General features: G+C 45.6%; 1 protein-coding gene across 4 annotated transcripts in view; it reads left to right on the forward strand.

Moving 5' to 3' along the window:
- Positions 1–3,620: 3,620 nt before the first annotated feature.
- The window catches only part of CHRM2 (cholinergic receptor muscarinic 2), a 158,958-nt gene continuing 144,339 nt past the window's right edge, over positions 3,621–18,239 (forward strand). Inside the window, exons 1-3 of one of the 4 annotated variants that reach the window (XM_044434030.1) lie at positions 3,621–3,632; positions 4,908–4,914; positions 13,629–13,813. The gene's annotated coding sequence lies outside the window, so the exon portion shown is untranslated. Of the gene's footprint in view, positions 3,633–4,907; positions 4,915–12,728; positions 13,814–15,747; positions 15,884–18,239 lie in introns of those variants that run through there. The other 3 variants (XR_006415114.1, XM_044434029.1, XM_044434031.1) reach the window with 3 other exon arrangements.

The raw sequence follows: 18,239 nt of genomic DNA on the forward strand, positions 1-18,239 counted from the left end.
ACGAAATTGTGTGGCAAATTCCCTAATGCCAAGTAAATGCTTCTTTCAGGCTAATGACTATTAATTAAAAGGGAACGGTTTACACTGAAGGAGAATTAGCTGTTGTTCACCAAAATGGATCTTCTTACCCTCATTCATTTGTCATGGTGCCAAGGAGAAACACTGCAAACATTTCTGCACAAGAAACAGTTTGTTAAAAAAACAAAAATAAGATCCCTTCCAGTCCAAAGGGGAAAAAAAAGTATTGGGTTTAAGGACACAAAAATTTGTTTTCCCTTTCCTGGCCCAGGGGTCAAAGTCTTCATCAGGAAGAATCCTGCTGGATCAGATCAAGAGTCCAATGCTTTGGACAGTGTTAGGTAACTGTCAACATCCACATAGGGTGGCCAGAGGCAAAGACAAAGGGGCTTGATCCTGACCACGGGGGCCTGGTCCAACCGAGGCACCAGGCTTTAGATCTGAGGATACTTAGGAAGGTAGAACATTGCCTGCGTCAAAGCTGTTCAACATTTTATTGGATACGGTGGTGAAATGTGGATGCAGATTGTCAATGCACAATCAAAAGAAAGCAAAAGAAAGAACCTCCTGCAGCCTATGGGATCCCCGAATAGGCCAGGGATGCTCCTGCCGTGGGCCTCCAGAGGTGCCTGGATCAGTTCCTCCCACCAGACTGAGAACGAGAATGATGCCCCTTGCCGTGGCTTTCCTGCAGTAGTTCTTTCCCACCATCCCAGAGCCTGTCAGGCTCCAGTCCCACCACCTCCTGGGAACAAAGCTCTTTCGGTAAGGTAAACAGCTTCCTTCTCCCTGCAAAGACAGGCCTTATCTACAAGAATGACTGTGGAGGGGAACCAAGTCCATTATCTCTGGTGCTCTTCACAACAAGCTGAAGCCATGAAGCTTTGGCATGCTTTCAAGAAACTAGTTTGGCTTGTGGATACAGGGAAAGTTCACTGCACTCTTCTTGAAACTTAACGGCCTCCTAGGAATTCTTCAGTAGAGCCTGAACAATGCAGGCATCTGCACCTTGGTAGTATGGTCATGAAGCTTCATCTGCTGAAATGTCAGTTATAAAAGACAGAGGAGTCCTTTAATCTCGTCTGGCTATCCTGGGCCAAAATCTCAGCAGGAGATCTCCTGGTCTCCAGAGTCCCTTCCTCACTTGCCTGTCTCCTGCTCCCTTGCCATTGCTGTCTGATCTCCTGACCTCACACTAAGAGGTGCAGAAACCCTGCACATGTTCAGAGAAGAGGCAGTTAAGAAAACGTGTTATTTGGGGTCTATCAGGGCTGAGACCAGGCTTGAAAATAGCACACATTTTTAGCAGAATCCTAACTGGCGTGGAGAGATGTATTAGCATTATTGCACAAAACGGGGGGGGGGGGATAGTCGACGTGATCCACAGTGTAGCCCCAGACATGCCTGCTCCGGAGCAAGCCCGGCCGTGCTCAGCGGGCGCGCGCCCAGGCCAAGAGCGCCTGGGGGGCGCCGTCCAGCTGCCCATTCCTCTGGCAGGGGCATCTGTGGCTGGGGAGGGGCCGTGCCGTCTTCGGACAGGCACCGAATCAGCGAGCGGGGAGGCTGCCATTGGAGGAGGCGCGGCGAATCCCGTCAGCGGGAGAGAAATTTGCAAGGCTCGGCAGCGATTGCTGCCTCTCGCCGCCGCCCGCTCTGGCAAGCTTCTGCGAATGCTGCGACCGGGGCGCAGTGGAGGCAGCGCCGGGGCAAAGCAGGCAGCCGCTCCTGGAGCCGCCCCGACTCCCATGCAAACGCGGAGATACCCCCGACGGGTTCACCTCCTGGGCGATCGCGCCTCTGCGAAGGTGGACACGTCTTATTTTTATCAGGAACCTGGGCGAGTGGGGCTTAGGGTTAGGGGGGAGGCAGGAGGTTTATGAGCTGACTGCTGCCGTGGTTCTTGTTCTTATTATTAATTTCGCTTAAGGTGCCCCTAGTAATTTGGTTGATACCGATGGGGTGCAAGACGCTGGGCGTTTGAAACGCGACTGAAACTCGGCGTGGGGCTGAAGGTGGGGGAAGAGAAAGGGCGTGGGAAAAGATTCACACACCAGACACGCAGTGTGGGGACGGACTGCTGTACCAGCCGGTCCTTTTGCCCACGGGCTTCTTTGAGCCCCAGTTGGGATTGCCCGGTGGTGGGTTTCGGGGTGTGCGTGTGTGCCGCACACGAGTATAAGGACCGGCTGGGTCTGGAGGCTGTCGCTGCAGCACCATTTGTAAGTCACCGTGTAAACGCGACGGCTTCGATTCGGAGCAACCGTCCTAGCCGAGGGGGGCTTCCGAGACTTCGTGTGAAACTGGCTTGGGGATCGCGCCGTGATTTCAACCGGAGGGCACCCGGCTTAATTGAACAGCGGGGGCGAGCGGCCGAGGGGCTGGGAGTCCCGTATTATCCCTGCGAATGTGGGCTGCAGCCCGCCAGGGCTTTGGCTTGCGCGCTGAAATAGGTTTCGACACGCAGCATCTGGCGCAACGAGGTTGAGCGGGGTTGTTGTCTGTGTTGCGCCTCGGCGACACACACGCACACTTTTCTCGCTGTGTGGTGAGATCCTATGCACGCACGATTCGCCCAGGCAGGCTTCCCAGTGAGTTTTCTCGCAAGTCAGGATCTCAGCTATGTTGGTTCATCACTTCCGCCAGTGGTCGGCACCAACTAACATGCCCTTTTCCCTTTTTCTTTTGAACCCCATCCCTACCCCTTTCTTCTCATTCACTCCTCCTCTGGGGAAAGACATGGAAGAACAAAATCCAGAGGTTACTGCTGGCTTCTGACTCGTTAGCTGCCTGCTTCCTCTCCCTCCTCCCACTGTCTCAGCGTCCAGATTTCTGTGGAGTTCACGGTTTGCTGAGAATCTGCAACAGTGCGAAGAGGAATGAAATCCCTTGCACATGGATTACAGGTAGGAGACCTTCCGCCCCCTTCTTCTCCAGCCCCGCTATTCTTCTAATTGCTTTCTACATGGCGGCTTGGCATTTGGGGTTGGGTGTTGTAATTTTGCCACTGTCCCTGTTCCCAGATTCCAGAGGACGAGACTTCAGAAATCTCTTATATTCTGTCCATTGGATGAAGTAGGGTCTGTAGGTTGTTTCTGGCAGTGTCATGGCAGTTTGAGAACCCTGATCAAAGGTAGGTGCAAAAAGCTACAAGGGCAGGGGGAGTAGCGAAGAGCCCCAAGGCACTGCGAAGGTGAGCAGTGTATTACAGCGTAAACTTTAGATAGCAGAAGTCTCCTCAGACTTTAAAAAAAAAAACCCTAGCCAAATTGCATGCTTCTAGCATATGATTTTGACTTTCACAAGTACGGGCAGGAAGGCAAAAATATATGACTTTGCATGTTTCTATTAAAAAAAAAAGATTGTTCAAAGATTAAACATGTGGGGGACTTGGAAATGAATGTGATTGCTGATGGAGATTAGGGGACCAAAACTGGTGGAGAATGGAATGAGAGACTGAAAATTGCCAGAGGAAGACTCTTGCAGAAGAGTATCTATTTTACATTAGACCCTCTAGAATCCTACTGATTTCTGTGACAGAAGGCCATGTGACCTGACCCCTCGCATGCATACTCAGTAGTAAATGCGGTTGTCTTAAGGGGGTTTCTCGTGAGGCCGTATTTAGCTTTGCAAGTGTTTTAATGCCAGCTATTAAAGAGCCATTGTTTGTCTGGGATTCTAAGGAAATTCCCCAGCACTTTAGGCCTTTTAAATTTAGTAAGAAGTTCCAAAGGTCCACAGTAGAACACATGCTTCCCATGCAGAAGATTCCAGATTTCCTAGTATTTTGAATTATAAGCAGGTCACAAGCACCAGGGCCAGAAGACTCCCCTGCCCAAGTCCCAGGTGGAGTAGGCTGCATAGTGATGATAGACCAGTGGTCTGAGCTTCTAACTGCTTCCCTGTCCTCCAGAGAGCATCCCTAGCCAGCATGGCCCCCTGGCTGCACTGGTTGGGGATAATGGGAGTTGTAGTCCAACACTTTCGGGAAGGTGCCTGGCTGGGGAGGCACACTATCAGGTACCTTTATAAATTCACGGATGCATCATAGGCAAACAGAAGATGCCAGACTGTTTGTGGAACTTGGCCAAAAAGGAGAGTTTTTAAGCAGTCAGTAGCCATTTGATTTCATGCTGCATTAGCGTACGAAGGGATCATTGGTGCGCTTTTGTGCATGTGCTGTGGGCTTCCTGGTCCTTGTGCAGGTTGCCGGGTTCTCTCTTAGCCACCAGTCTTTCCTTAGCTTTCCGGTTCGCATTGCTTGTCAACAGGGAGAATGCATAGGATGGGATTTTAAACAAGCAAAAGGAGGAGAAGGAAACAGAGTAGGGGACAGAATAGAAGCCGGAGCAGCAGCATTGGAAAAAGGAAAGGGGCAACTTCTCTGGACCGCCAAAGTTCATCCTGTGCAAGAATGAGTGTGAGCTCATATGCGGGCCATAGTGTGTTATGCGGGGCACATGCATGCTCAGAGGCATCTTAGCCAATCACAGCTTTCCATGCATGCATAGAAAATGCACGTGCATGCCACCGTCTGGTGTGCCGATGCATTGTGTGCGCCTACAATCTGAGGCAGGGATGTTGCAGTCTGTGAAAATGGCTTGCTGGCACTGCTCTGCCTGCATTTGGGAAGGAGTCACAGTTGGCACAATCCCATCTTCTTAGAAAACAGAAAATAAGTGCAAAAGGAACCTAGGGATCTAAATGGTGGCTTGGGGAAGACCAAGTTGCCCAGCTGAGCAAGGTGTCTCTAGGTGATAAGAACAGGTAGCTAGAGAAATTGCAGCTCAGAGATTATGAAGGGGCAGTCAGGATGTACACAAAGAAGCGCCTTCTCTCTTCCCTTCTGAATCGCCTCCCCGCATTTCTCATTTCTGGTTCTTCACATGCAGATCATCTGTCCATGCTCCCTTGCTGTTTATCCTTCAAAATCAAAAGGGAAGCAGTGGATTAGGCACTGGGATTCAGCTACTTTTCACTGAATATGCCAACACCCACTGCTGTAGAAAGTTCCAAATCTACCGTTGCCCCATCCCTTTATTAGGACCAGCCAAAGCATCCAAAAATGTTACAGCTTTAGAGTTTCCTGAACCTTTCTTCATTGAGCAATGTGGTACCTGTTTCCTTGAGCAGCACAGTTGTCTCTGCCTGTTGTTATTTTTCTTGGCATGTAAGTGTTTGCTGGGCCAGTTAGAGTAACGGGCTTTAAGATTTCACTCACTGCAAGGTCATTTTAGGATGCCCCATCAGATATATACCTGAGTAGAGGTCTGCACCTATCCATGGCCATATCTCAAGTTTTCCCTCTTGATTTAGTCTAGGTTTTGTTGAATTGACAAGAACATTATTCATATTTCTGAATCATTGTGGATTCCAGCTGGTAAAATACAGCTGGAACATTTGTTACATTGGGCAGCCACATAAATAGCTGACATTTTTGCCCCTTGGCCAGCGGGTGTTCTTTAAAGGTGCCAGTTGAAAATCTTCCATTCCCAATCCTAACTCTTGGGTGCTCAGATGTCCTTATTCAGCTCCAGAGAGAGCTTTCGTGTGTGTGTGTGTGTGTGTGTGTGTGTGTGTGTGTGTTGATATGGAAAAGGGTGTTGCCAGAGGTTTTGGATGCTGCGGGCATGGTATGAATGTTCCAGCATCTCTGGTCGTGTGTAATTGCTCCTTGTCTGTGTATGGACATGTTTCCTGTACAATCCATTCACTTCCTTGCAGCAGATGAGATCATAGGACATTTGTATATGTGAAGAATATCAGCAGTATGTGCTGGTAATCAAGAACTGATGGGAAGGGGCAATTCCCTGTTCATTGCCACAGCATCCGTTTTGCATGCAGAAGACTCCTTGTTCTACCCCCAGCATCTTCAGTTTCTTTTTATTTATGAGAATTAGGTTGGAGGGGTGGGAAAAAACCTCTCCCTGGGACCTGAGAACAGGGCTAGAGAGGCCAGCAATCTGACCTTTTTGTAAGATGACTTCATATGCTCTAGAGAGGGCATGCTGAAGCCCGACATCAGCTCTTCTCTATCCTGTGTGCATCTATATTCAGCCCAAAGTGACTTGAACTTGGTAATGGTACCTCATTCTCTGACTGGTCTGCTCCTCCTTGCTTTTGTTGAACTGCCAAGAAAGATCCTGGCTTATGATATTCAGGAACATCTTGGATGAATGGGTACTATCCACCCGCTGCCCTTTCTATCCGCACTCTGGATTAAGGCTCGGCATTTGTTCTCCAAGGAACCCTAACTTTTATTATTGGTGGTGCAGTTGTTCTACTCCTGCACTCTTTCTTTTAATACTGGCAATCGATCATTAAAAATAACTGACAATTATTCCCCAAAGAGGCAGTGCGACCCCTGCTTCCTGTAGGGAAAAAAATTGCTCCTTTTTCACATTATCCTTCAAAAGTCAAAAAAAGAAAAAAAGGAAAGTTCTTGGAGGGAAAAACCCCATTTGTTCCAAATATTAAAACTACCCTTTAGTCATGAGGTTGCTTTATTTGCTGGAGGAAGAAGTAGATGATATAATAACAACAACAACAACTTATTAATATTATTAGTGATTAGTAGTGGTAGTATAGCAATAATTCTTCTTATTACTGCTGCCGCTATTATTACATTACATATACAACCCACATTTTCCTCCTGCAGGAAACCCAAGTTGGCTTATAAGGTTCTTCTCCTCTCCATTTTATCCTCACAGCAATCCCATAGGGTGGGCTAGGCTGAGATCGCACGACTGACCCAAAGTCACCCAGTCAGCTTCATGGCCAAGTGGGGACCAGAACCAGCTCTCTTGACTCCTGTGCAGCTTTCTAACCTCTACACCACCCCCGGGCTCTCTGTGGCTATCATTGTTGTTGGAAGTTCCCATTATTCCTAATCTCTGCAAACAAGTTTCACTTACCCCGTATTCGGCATTGGAAAGCTGATTTGCTCCAAGACGGCTGCTGGGGTTTTGTAGAGGGAGACGGGAGAGCCCTCAGATTAAGTACTGCTGTGGAACTCCCACACTCTAATTTGGCTTAATGGGGAATGTGGTTGCAGTAAATCAGAGAGATGCACTCATTGGAAGTCTAATTAATCAGCATCCCACTGTAGTGAAACAACATTTTCTTTCTAATGGACCCTTTGAAACTACCCTGCAGGTCACAGCAAGAGCTGCACAAGATGGTTTCTTTCTTTGGGGGGTGGCAGGGGGCTCCTCAGGGGAAGACATGCAGATTTTTTTTTCACCGTTCAGTTTTATTCTGATGCTTTCCTGCCTGAATCCCCTCTGTCAGCTTTCCCCTTCTTTTTGCTGCTGCAGCGCCCCCGCCCCTCTCCAGGAAAGAGCCTAAGACCAGGTGGGATGAGACATTTTCACACACCAGACTTTCATTATCCTTGAGTCCCTCCTGTAGTATTTCTGTAAAAACGGTAAAAACGGGCGGGAGAAAGACATTTATTAGATGAATGAGCATCCTGGACCGTGTAGGTTGCATGTTGGCACCCTAAAAGCCAATGTACATTTTAATCCTCGCATGAAAACACAGATCACATAAGTGAGATAAACTGAACCCTATCATCTTTTTGCAATGAATAAAACACCCTTTTAGAAGAATGAGGTACTCTCTCCCCACCCCTCCCTCCCTTCCCCTCCTCTGTATTTTTTGGTGGTGTGTTGGTGTGTGTATGTATGTATGTATGGCTGAGCAGAAGCTTCTGACACCTTCATCTTGATCCTTGTAAGGGAGCTTTCTGGACAGGATGTGCTGCTACTCTGAAGTGCTTGATGTCCAGAGACAGTTTTAAGGCACAGAAAACTCAGATGGGAAATGGCTAGATCACAAGGGACTCTGATCCTTTCACCTTTTCCTGAAACAAGGGTTCTGTGGGGAGAAACAGACTGCAGTGACTCCCGTTCATCTAACTACCTATCACAGAACTGTTCCAAAGGCTTAAGCAGACGTTGTCACTGCCGCAATGAACAGCTTACCCTTCCTGTTAGAGGACATTCACAAGTGGCACCTGCCACAAAAGGTGGCATTGGCTCAGTCTTCTCCAGCCGGGTGCCATTGGATGTTTTGTAGTACATCCCCTGGATTCCCACAGTTGGACAGCACTCTGGCTGATGAAAGCTGAAGTGGAAAAGATCTGGAGGGAACCAGTTCAGCGAAGGCTCTGTTATGTCCTTGCCCCCTAACTGCAGTGAATCATGTTTCCATTTGGGGTGATATCAGGTGTGAAGCGTTCAAGATGACCAGTTTGCTCTTTTCGATTGGACACAGCCTCCCACGGCTCCGGTAGGCCACTAAACAAGCTCACGTCTCATTGGGCTTATTTTTGTTTGTAAGTGTACACCAATGAGTGTACAATGTATCCTCTAATTTGCCTTCTTAAAAAAAAATCTGCAAACTTTAGAATCCTAAACATTATGACAGTATCTCTGTATTGTTTCTCATAGATCCAGGTTTAGCTCTGTTCGTGTTGTCCCACAGAAACTGAGTTTGCTATTCGAGGGTGTGGTGTTGGGTATTAGAGTATGGATATTTTGACATTCTTTTATGGAGCTAAATATCCCGTGATTTTTTTAACCTCACTGCTTGTTTAATTGCCATACAGCTCAGGTCTATACTTTATTTAGATTAGCTGGGGAATGGTGAGCACTGGAGAAATTTTTCTTCACTCTCTAACATGCATAGAACCTCAACCTTAATGTTTCTCCATGTAAACTCTTGCCGCACCTTCGGCTGAAATAGCCTAGTAAGCCTGGACCATCCAGGCTGTTTGGCAAGTCTGTTTTCAGAGAAGTGCCTGTACCCAGGAGCAACGGCAAGGCTATCAAAAAGTTCTGCATTGCAGCCCCAAGCATGCTGCATGCCTCCCCTTGCCAGTTCCAGAGTCTGGGTACACCCTGCTGAGAATCTGCTAGTGTCCTTGCCTGAAGTGTTCCTACCTGGTTCTCCCAGGACTACCACTCACAGTGTGCTTGCTCTGCCTCTGAGTCTAGCCCTTCCCACATCACACAGGGAGAGGGCAAGGCATGCGGAGGGCTCACTACACACTCGGAGAGAGGAGACAAACAGGTGGCAGTGGATGGAGGAGCAACAGCAAGGCCAGGCATCTCTGGAGGCCAGCAGCGGGTCCTTTGGTGGGCCATGGTCTCCGGCAGATGCCTGTTGATGCTGCCCACCCCCACCCCAACCCCTGCCTAGACACTTTAGAAGGCACCTTTGTCCATGTTCCTCCCAAGGGTTAGGACTTGCAAGAGATGCTCCACTTCGTCTTCAGTTCTCCGCTCAGGTGAAGTTGGGAGGACACATTCCAGGGCTTCCTCTACACTGGCACTCACTTTATGATACGTGCATCTTGGTGAAATCCTCCTCTTTTCTTCCCTGCTCTTATTTGATCGAAAGGTGAGAAGGTCCCTTGGGAGCGTGCTGTGTTTTGAGCCTGTTCCCAGCGTATTTGTGACAGCTTTCGTTCCGATGGCTTTCTTTGCCTCTAGGATTGTTCTACATTTCTAATGTTTTTTATGCTGTTTAACATTGTGCACTGTTCGCACGCCATTTGGCAGAGACCGTAGCCTATAAATATCTGAAATACATTAGTGGCTGGAGTGTAATGACAAAGAGCGTAAGTTGTAAGAGATCCAAATAGCCCTTCATTCATATCACACCCCATCTATGAACTCAACTGATCCCTTGGGGCCAGGCAATATGTCATGGCCGCTACTTTTCCCCACCTTGCAGGATGAAGATGTTGGGCTACTCTACCAGGTTGTTGTACAATACTGTAAACACTCATTTACTGATAGATAAATCATCTTTTTCTTCTTAAAAGAGCCCCTCATGTTGCTGACAATCGTAAACACACACGCATGTATCATGCAGAGAATTGATGTTATTGATCTAGATCAGCTCAGCAGCTGGTAGGTAAATGAGGGTTGTGTCATGTGTAAAGATATTTTAATCCATTGAGCTTTAGGGTGCAATTCATGGGGAAGCCCACAACCCTCTGTCTTGAAGTTTTACAGGCATCCTATGCAGAGTGGGAAGAATACTGCAAAGCAGCCAGGGAAATGATTTTGGATGTCTAACTGTCGCACTTTGTAGGGGAAGGGAAGGAAATTGAGATACTGCCAAGATCTGTTGGCACCCATCTCCTTCCCTCCTTGCCTCCAAGTCCCTTCTCCAGTGCTGCACTTATGACCATGTTGAAGAGCTGGCATGCTTCCTTTGGCATGGGCCGCAAGGTGTATGTGTGGTGGGGGGAGCCAAAAGGCAGCTCTCTGGGTCTGAGATACAAGTTCCTTTTCAGTGCTAGATCGTGGAAGCCAAAAAATTCTATGGTCCACATTATGCATGGCTACTATGCTGGTTGGGACTGATGAGAGCTGCAGTGGCATTGCATCTGGAACATCGCGTGTTCCCCAGCCCTTCTTTAGAATTTCCACTCCTCTCTCAGAAAGTGGAGAGGAAAAAGGATTTTTTCCCTCTCTCCTGTAATGCTAGACTCCCAAGAGATCATCCCATGAAGTTGATTGGTGGGAGAGTCAGGATGGATAAAAGGACGGACTTCCACCGGATGTAGAGGGCCACCAACTTGGGTGGCATTAATGGGAGATTGGACAACTTCATGGAGGAGAACAGCAACAATGGCTACTCATCTTAATGGCTATATGTGCTCTCCACTATGAGAGGCAGCGTGCATTTGTATACCAGTTGCTGAGGACTATAGGCTACTGGATGCTGTTTCACTCATGTCTTCTTGTAGGCTCCTTTGGGTGGCTGGTGGGCCTCCATGTGAACAGAGTGTTGGAACAGATGGACCCTTGGTCTGACCCAGCCAGGCCCTTCCCATTTTCTTATATTCTGTCTCACCACTCCCTTTTTAGTAGGGGCCTTCTCCACTGTGTTGTTGACACCACCCACAGTTTACAAGCCCTTGTTTGAAAAGTATAGATTGGACCCGCATTTTCTGAATGGGCTCTTTTTGGTGCCAGGTGATCTTTTCATTTTTCTAGGGATTTTAGTTTTTCAGATTTTGTTTAAAATCTGATAATGTGTTTTAAGTCTTTACACTCTAGCTTGGTCCCATTTGGCTGTTATTTTTATACTGTAGTTTAAAACTTTTAAATTTTTTATATTGTATTTTATTGTCTTGTGCTTTATGGTTTTAATTGCTGTGAACTACCTAGAGAGCTTTGGCTTTTGGGCAACATAGAAATGCAATAAATAAATAATAATTAACAAAATAAGTAGTCATGAACAACTAAATTCCCATTGATTTCACTGGGCCCACCCTAAATATGAGTTAATTTCCACTGAAACCCAACATGTTGATATTATATTACTTTTCTTCCCCTAAGGCTCTGTAGGTTAAACACTTTAGACGGTTCGCAAAACAGCACTTAAAACCATAAAGTACCAAAGCTTAATAAAACAGAGCATCAAAACAAGCACAAAAACCAGAACAAAGGAAAGTAAAACGATCTACAGTGCTAAGATATGCAAAACTCAAAGGCAGTTTTTGAAAACTGAAGGACTAACAAGGCTAGGAAAACTGAACGGAAGTATGTGAGATATATTTTGAAGTAGGAAAAATAGGGTGCCCCCCTCTGATAGCCATTCCTTGCAATTTGTATGTGGAATGCTGTTGTTGGAATGTCATGGGCATCTATTGGGCATATCTGGATGTGTCATACGTGTAATTGGAGAAATGCCTTAAGTTGTTCTTGGAAACACTCCATCCTCTCTATGGCAAGGTGGCTCATTTTTTTGCCACATGATTCAGTTTCTTAGGTCATAACAACACATGCTGCCCCTTGACTCTGTACTGCAGGCCCTCACAACTTGCAAAACCAAAGACAAATGCCATGTCTTGAGCATTCACAGAGTTCCTGGAGGGTTGCCCTACCCTCTGCTTAGTCACTTTCTCCCTGGGACTCCACATGAAAAGAGGAGCCTATTGCTAGCCTTACTAGTTCACCTGTGATATAGCCTGGCTGCTTTAGTGGATCTCCTGTAGCCCTCATTATTTTATTTGCTCATCCTGGAGGTCTTGCACTGCAAATCCCTCCAATTGGTGCAAGAGCCTGTGTGAGCATGAATGCCCTTCATCTGCATTTTGAATCGTCTGAATGAATTTACTATCTCCCATCCTAGATAAATTCCCTTAAGTGCTACCTGCTTCCTCATTTTGTCCAACGGATTTGAAAGAATACTGGCCTTCCGCAGCTGCCTGTCTTGCACATCCGTTCCTTTTCACTGAACTTGGCCTTTTTGTATCCCTTAGATGCTTCTTTCCATTGCTGAATTCTTAGACCTCTTTCCTTTAAAAATGCCTGATGGGAACCCCCTCCAAATGTGATTGATTTAATGCCAGACACATTAGTATCACTCAAGCCACCCACCCACCCAAACATCTTAATCTTCATTGATACAATGACCTACATCTCTAATATTATTCTATAATTTTTGTGTGCTGTTGCTATAGAGATCTGTTACTGGAGATATGGAGAGCTGGGGCATCAAGTATCAGTGCCTAGCACACATACCTGCTATGGTTTCTTTTGGTTGTGAGATAAAGGAAAATGGGACACAACCGGGGATTGGTTTTAGGAGCGCTCAGCTAAGCTGCATTTTCTCAGAAGATGCTTTTCAGAGAAAAAAGTCTCTGAGTCCTTTCTTTACCTCCCTCCCTAGAAAAAAGCCACTTGGCAAAATCTTCCTTTAATAGTCTCGGCCATTTTTTTGTCTAGCTACTATTCCCCCACAATATGCCCAGGAATGATAAGCCCAGGGTGTTGCGGAGGAAGCAAAATGGTGGTCAGGCTGCCAAAACGTTTGCTGCTGCTTCAGCTTGCAGCTGGAGATGGGGAAAAAGCTTGTCCTATTCCATTCTAATGCGAACATACCTAATTTTTCACTTTCAAACTCATATATGAATTGAAACTCAGCCTTGAAAGCTGAGCTTCTTGACTTCTTGCAATGCAGTTTTCCATTTTTTAAAATGTGTTTATTATTATTATTATTAAAATGCATATCAGTGAAAACAACTTTAAAATGTGTTTTATTAGCAGAACTGCATGTGCATAATGTGTATATTATGGAAAATGCACTTGAGAGTGTAGAACATTGTCTCACCCCCTGAAACACTGGAAAATGGCTTGGGGTAGAAAAATGACGTTTGTGTATATTTTGGGACACTGCTGGATGAGGTTTGAACTAACACGGGGAGGGGTCCCTACAGGAAACTGGAGCAAGGAACTGTGAGAGAAGAATTTGAGCTATCTGGTAATTCTGTAGAAGAGTACGAGATCAAAGTTCCCCTAGCACGGCAAATCTCTCCATGGAAGCCTCATGCACAAGCATTTCAAAATGGCTGAGTGTCAGTTCGCATTTGAACCCTTTGCTATCCCTTTAAGCGTGGGGGAGTTCTGGCTCTGTTCACAACCGACAGTATTTTACTCGCTATCTTGCTCTGCTGCTCTTGAGTGTCTGACACTTGTCAGTCTCCATGAAGACATGGCGAAATGTCGACACACCTCTGCTAAATCTTTCAGCTGTCGCCACCCACTGATTTCCACCCGCTTAAAAGCAGAGTTGATGGACTGGGGGAGAAATTTCATCTTGCTCAGCTCTGGAGTGTTACAGGGAACACTTCTGTGCACAAGAATCCTCCAAGTGTTGTGTGGGACATGGGATTCTCTTTTCAGGAATGAAGCGAACAGTGGAATAGAGTAGCCAGTCTTCTTGGGATACATTCATCACAGTTGGAAATCCTGCTCCAGGCCCTGAAATTAAGGTATTGTAGCAATTTATATACCCAGTCCAAGATTTGACTTTTCTTGTTTTTCTTTAAACTAGGAGTTCACAAACTTTGTCATATTTTGGGCAAACCTTTCACAGCCTGGCACTCTCTTCCCCATCTTCTCTAGGCACAGGTACCAGTGTGAGTTTTCCCTTTGTTCAGACAACAAAGAATCTTGTGGTACCTTAAAGACTAATACCGTTATTCTGGTTTAAGCTTTCATGGACTTTGTGTGTTTCATCAGATGCATGAAGTGTTAGCCTCAAGCTGGCAGATTTATATAAACATCCTGGGGGGAGTCATAAACTGTGTTCTCAGAGACAACAGGACTGCGAGAAGCAGATGGGTTGATTACCTTAGCAGCTGACATTCACAAAATGTTGTTGGTGTGATAACACAAACTGCATTGCATACAATAATGTGTGTGGTGTGACTGGCCCACACCCTTGTGTTTATTTGAACCATAGGACATAGAAGGGAATATTTTGATGAACCGTACTCTAGCAAAATTGCTTTGGCACTAGTCTTTGAAATGACTTTGTAATACTAGAATGTTGACAATACATCCAACAATATCATAGAATCATAGAATAGTAGAGTTGGAAGGGGCCAGAAGGCCATTCGGTCCTATTGCAGGGCACCAATTTACACCATCCCACTCAGGTGGCTGTCTAGTTTCACCTTTTAATGTCTCCAGTGGGGGAGAGCCCACCACCTCTCTAGGCAACGGGTTCCACTGTCATATTGCTCTGACAGTGAGGAAGCTTTTCCTGGCATCTAGCCTGAACCTGGGTTGCCACAACTTGACTTGATTATTTCATGTCCTACACTCTGGTATCAATGATATCTTGATCTTCCTCTTTGTGGAAGGCTTTGAGGTACTTATAGAGTGATATCAAGTCCCTATCACCCTTTTCTTTTCAAGGCTGAGCATGCCCAGTTCTTTCCTCAGAAGGTAGCATTTCTAAACCCTGGATCGTTTTTGTTGTCCTCCTCTGGACCCTATATCATTTTTCTGCATTTTTCTTAAATCTTGGTGCCCAGAACTGGAGCCAGTATTCCAGATGAGGTCTGACTAGAGAGGAGGATAGGAAAACTCAGCAGTCAAGTTTATCAGGATCGCCCTGGATCTTCATTCCGTCTTCTAGGGTGTTCGCAGTTCCACCCAGTTTTGTATTGTCTGCAGATCTGATTATCTTTCCCTATACTTCATCTTCTCAATCATTAATGAAGAGACCTTGTCCTTCCTCCTTGTGACAGCCTTTCAGGAATGGCCAACTTAAGAGCAATGGCCAAGTATCCTGACTAGTTGAAAGGCTCCCCCACTGGCTTTTGATCCTTGCTCTTTCTGATGTCAGATTTGTGTCTATTTGTCCAGGACTGGCATACGTATCTCACCTAGAAGGTAGCAGGGCATGGCTGCAAAGGATGACAGGTGTCTTCCTGCTGGAAGACAAGCAGGTGTCTGAGTCCCTGACCATCCATCAAATCAATCAATCATGTTTTAAAAATATCGCATGCACCATTCTGTAGCACCGAGTAGCACTAAAACAGCCAGACCTCCTCTGCTGCTGGAGAGCCTAGATGGGGCAAATGTAGCTTGTAAGAAAGGAAGTGTGACTCTTTGGGCATTCTGTAGCATTAAAGGTAAAAGGGGGAAGGAAAAGGCATTGCTCACCATCTTTTCAGCTGATGCAACTCTCTGTGAAGCTCAGAAAGGGAAGCTATTTGGTAGCCATTCTTCTGGTCTCTACAAGCATCTAATCTTTGACCATGGCTCATCTATGGCTATTTAGGGAAGCCCTTCCCACATGGTCAGATCTGTGAGCACAATATCTCCCCAGGCAACTTGTTCTCTGCCAAAGGCACCACCCTTGTGCCCAGTTGGAGGGCTTTCCCTCATAAGTGGCTCAGAATTTATTTTTCTTGGAAATGTCATTCTAGACCCAATTGACTTCTGGCTTAGTATATGTGGAAATGGACTTAGGAGCGTTTTGGGAAGTCAACATATGTATAAGGTGTTTGCAGGATAATTAAATGAGCATGAAGAAAGTTGCTTACAGGGTAAGTTTGGTTTCTTTGGCTTGGACCTAGATTTAAGCTGGATAAAAAGTGCTGGCAGAGGCGAACTTCCGCATGCCTTTCTTCTCACAGCTGCTCCCCTAGTAATTCCACACAGAGTCAGGAGACCATGCTGGGTGGGATGAGCTGTGGTACAGTCATGGGGGAGCCCTAAAAATTCAGGTGAATGACATAGTGCAGCACAGAAGGTTCCTTCCTCTTTCAGAAGGCAAGTCCTGGACTAGCAATATATTAGGAACCTTCCAAGCATTTGCATAGCTTCTCAGGATGGTCCCCGAATCTCATGTGTTCCCTGCATTCTGGGCAGGAAAGATTTGTCTCTCTGATTGTTTGCTGTTCATGATTCAGTTGAAAAGTTACTTAGGATGAGTCCTGCGGAATGGAAAGCCACAAAAGTGTGTGTGCAGCTTGGTCAGCGCCATGAGCTGTGACACCACAAGTGCACTCATAGAACGAAGTTCCTTCACAGCATATAATTTCGATGAGAGGTCTCAAACAAGGGAGAACCCGTAGCTGTGAACCTGGAGAGGCCCTTTGTTCTGTTTTAAGAGGTTAAGGTATGACTTTCTTTTTGGTGGATTGTTGACTCTACCGTTGGGGTTCCCATGACATGACAAGCAGCCCTGCATGGTTTCCATGGTGTGTGGTCTTTTGCTTGGATGTGCCTGACATGAAGAGGTTTCTAAACCAGGATGGTTTCCCCTTGCTTAGTCCTCCCACTGTTAGCAAGTATCCCATCAGCTACCACACCTGTATTCAACTCCATGCTGGATGGCTGCAGTAGTTCCTGAAGCAGCTTCCACTCTTTCCAGAGAACTTTGTGGTTGTTGCATACCAGGAGAGTGGAAACCATTATGCCAGAGAAACCACAGTGAAGAGTAGAAGCAGTAGAACATACCATTGTTTCTTACTGTGGCATCTAAAGACATGTCACACCGTACTGAAATATCATGACAGGTTCAGAAAATTCAACACACTATCCTGCACAAGACACTACTATGACTTGTTGTGTTATCCCTCAGCAATGTGTTTATTTTCCTGGAGGAATCACATCTCTAACTGCTCATTGGATCAATATACTGAGTGTACCATATCAAAAAAATATTTATTTATTTGGAGCTTTTGTATCCCACCCTTCACAATATCTCAGGGTGGTGATACAATAAATAAATAGGATACAGCATCAACAATTACAATAAATAAAATCTGCTCTTAAAACAGTATCAACAATTAAAATGATGGGAAAATAAAAAGGTTAAAAGTTAAGTGGATCTCTGTACTGGCATGTATACCAAAAACACAAATCCTATTTTTTTTAAGCTGCATCATCTGATAGCATTGCTATAATTTAGTTACTAATTTATATCTGTCTTTTGTACCCATCCCCATCATAAACAGCATATTCAGTGTGGCTAACAATGAAATCCATTTAAAAAAACTTCATTAAAACATAACATAAAAACAAGTAAATTAAATAAAAGCAATAAACAGCACCCAAAATATTGAAAAAACCTCTTCAGCAACAGACCAATTTATGTGCCAAAGCCTTGCCTAAATAAACCCCCTTTGACCTCTGCACAAGAGAAAAGTCATGGGCCCAACCTGGCCTTCCTTAGCAGGGAGTTAAAACTCCTGGAGCAGCCACGGAAAAGGCCAGGCTAAGAAATGTACCTCCCATAAAAATCCTCCTGTGTGGGGGAATGCAGCCTCTCATAATTATAAGATTTCAAAATACTGCCCCAAAATGCTCTTAAGATAGAAACGTGGGTATTGCTTGATTGGTTGAAACATGAAACACAGACATTTAAATCAGTATAACTAAAATAGGCTTTTACATAATGCCCTTTTAACCAGAGACTCCCAAAACCAGCTCATTTGAACTTGACAAGTTGCTCGCCCACTTCTAGTCCAATGATCAGAAGCAGGCTGAGTCGGGGTTCTCAAAGACCTCCGTCTTTAAAATGGACTGCAATCGGTGCATGTTTTTTAAACTATCAATGAAATCTGGGCAGATAAGGTTGTGGCTCCAAGCATGATTCGTGCAACATCTGTCTATTAGTGAAAATTGTGATTACATAATTGTAAATTATTACAGAATTGTAAGCTATTGCATAATGTACTATACTTACATAACTATATGGAGGAGAGACTGAGAGAACTGGGCATGTTCAGCCTTGAGAAGAGAAGACCAAGGGGGGACATATATCCCTCTATACGGACCTCAAAGGCTGTCACAAAGAGGAAGGTCAAGATCTCTTCTTGCTGATGCCAGAATGTAGGACACGGAATAATAAATTCAAGTTGGGACAACCAAGATTCAGGCTGGACATCAGGGGAA

Source organism: Varanus komodoensis, unplaced genomic scaffold, assembly GCF_004798865.1.
Source record: "Varanus komodoensis strain SLA01 unplaced genomic scaffold, ASM479886v1 scaffold27, whole genome shotgun sequence".
In the NCBI taxonomy this organism is placed as follows: Eukaryota; Metazoa; Chordata; class Lepidosauria; order Squamata; family Varanidae; genus Varanus; species Varanus komodoensis.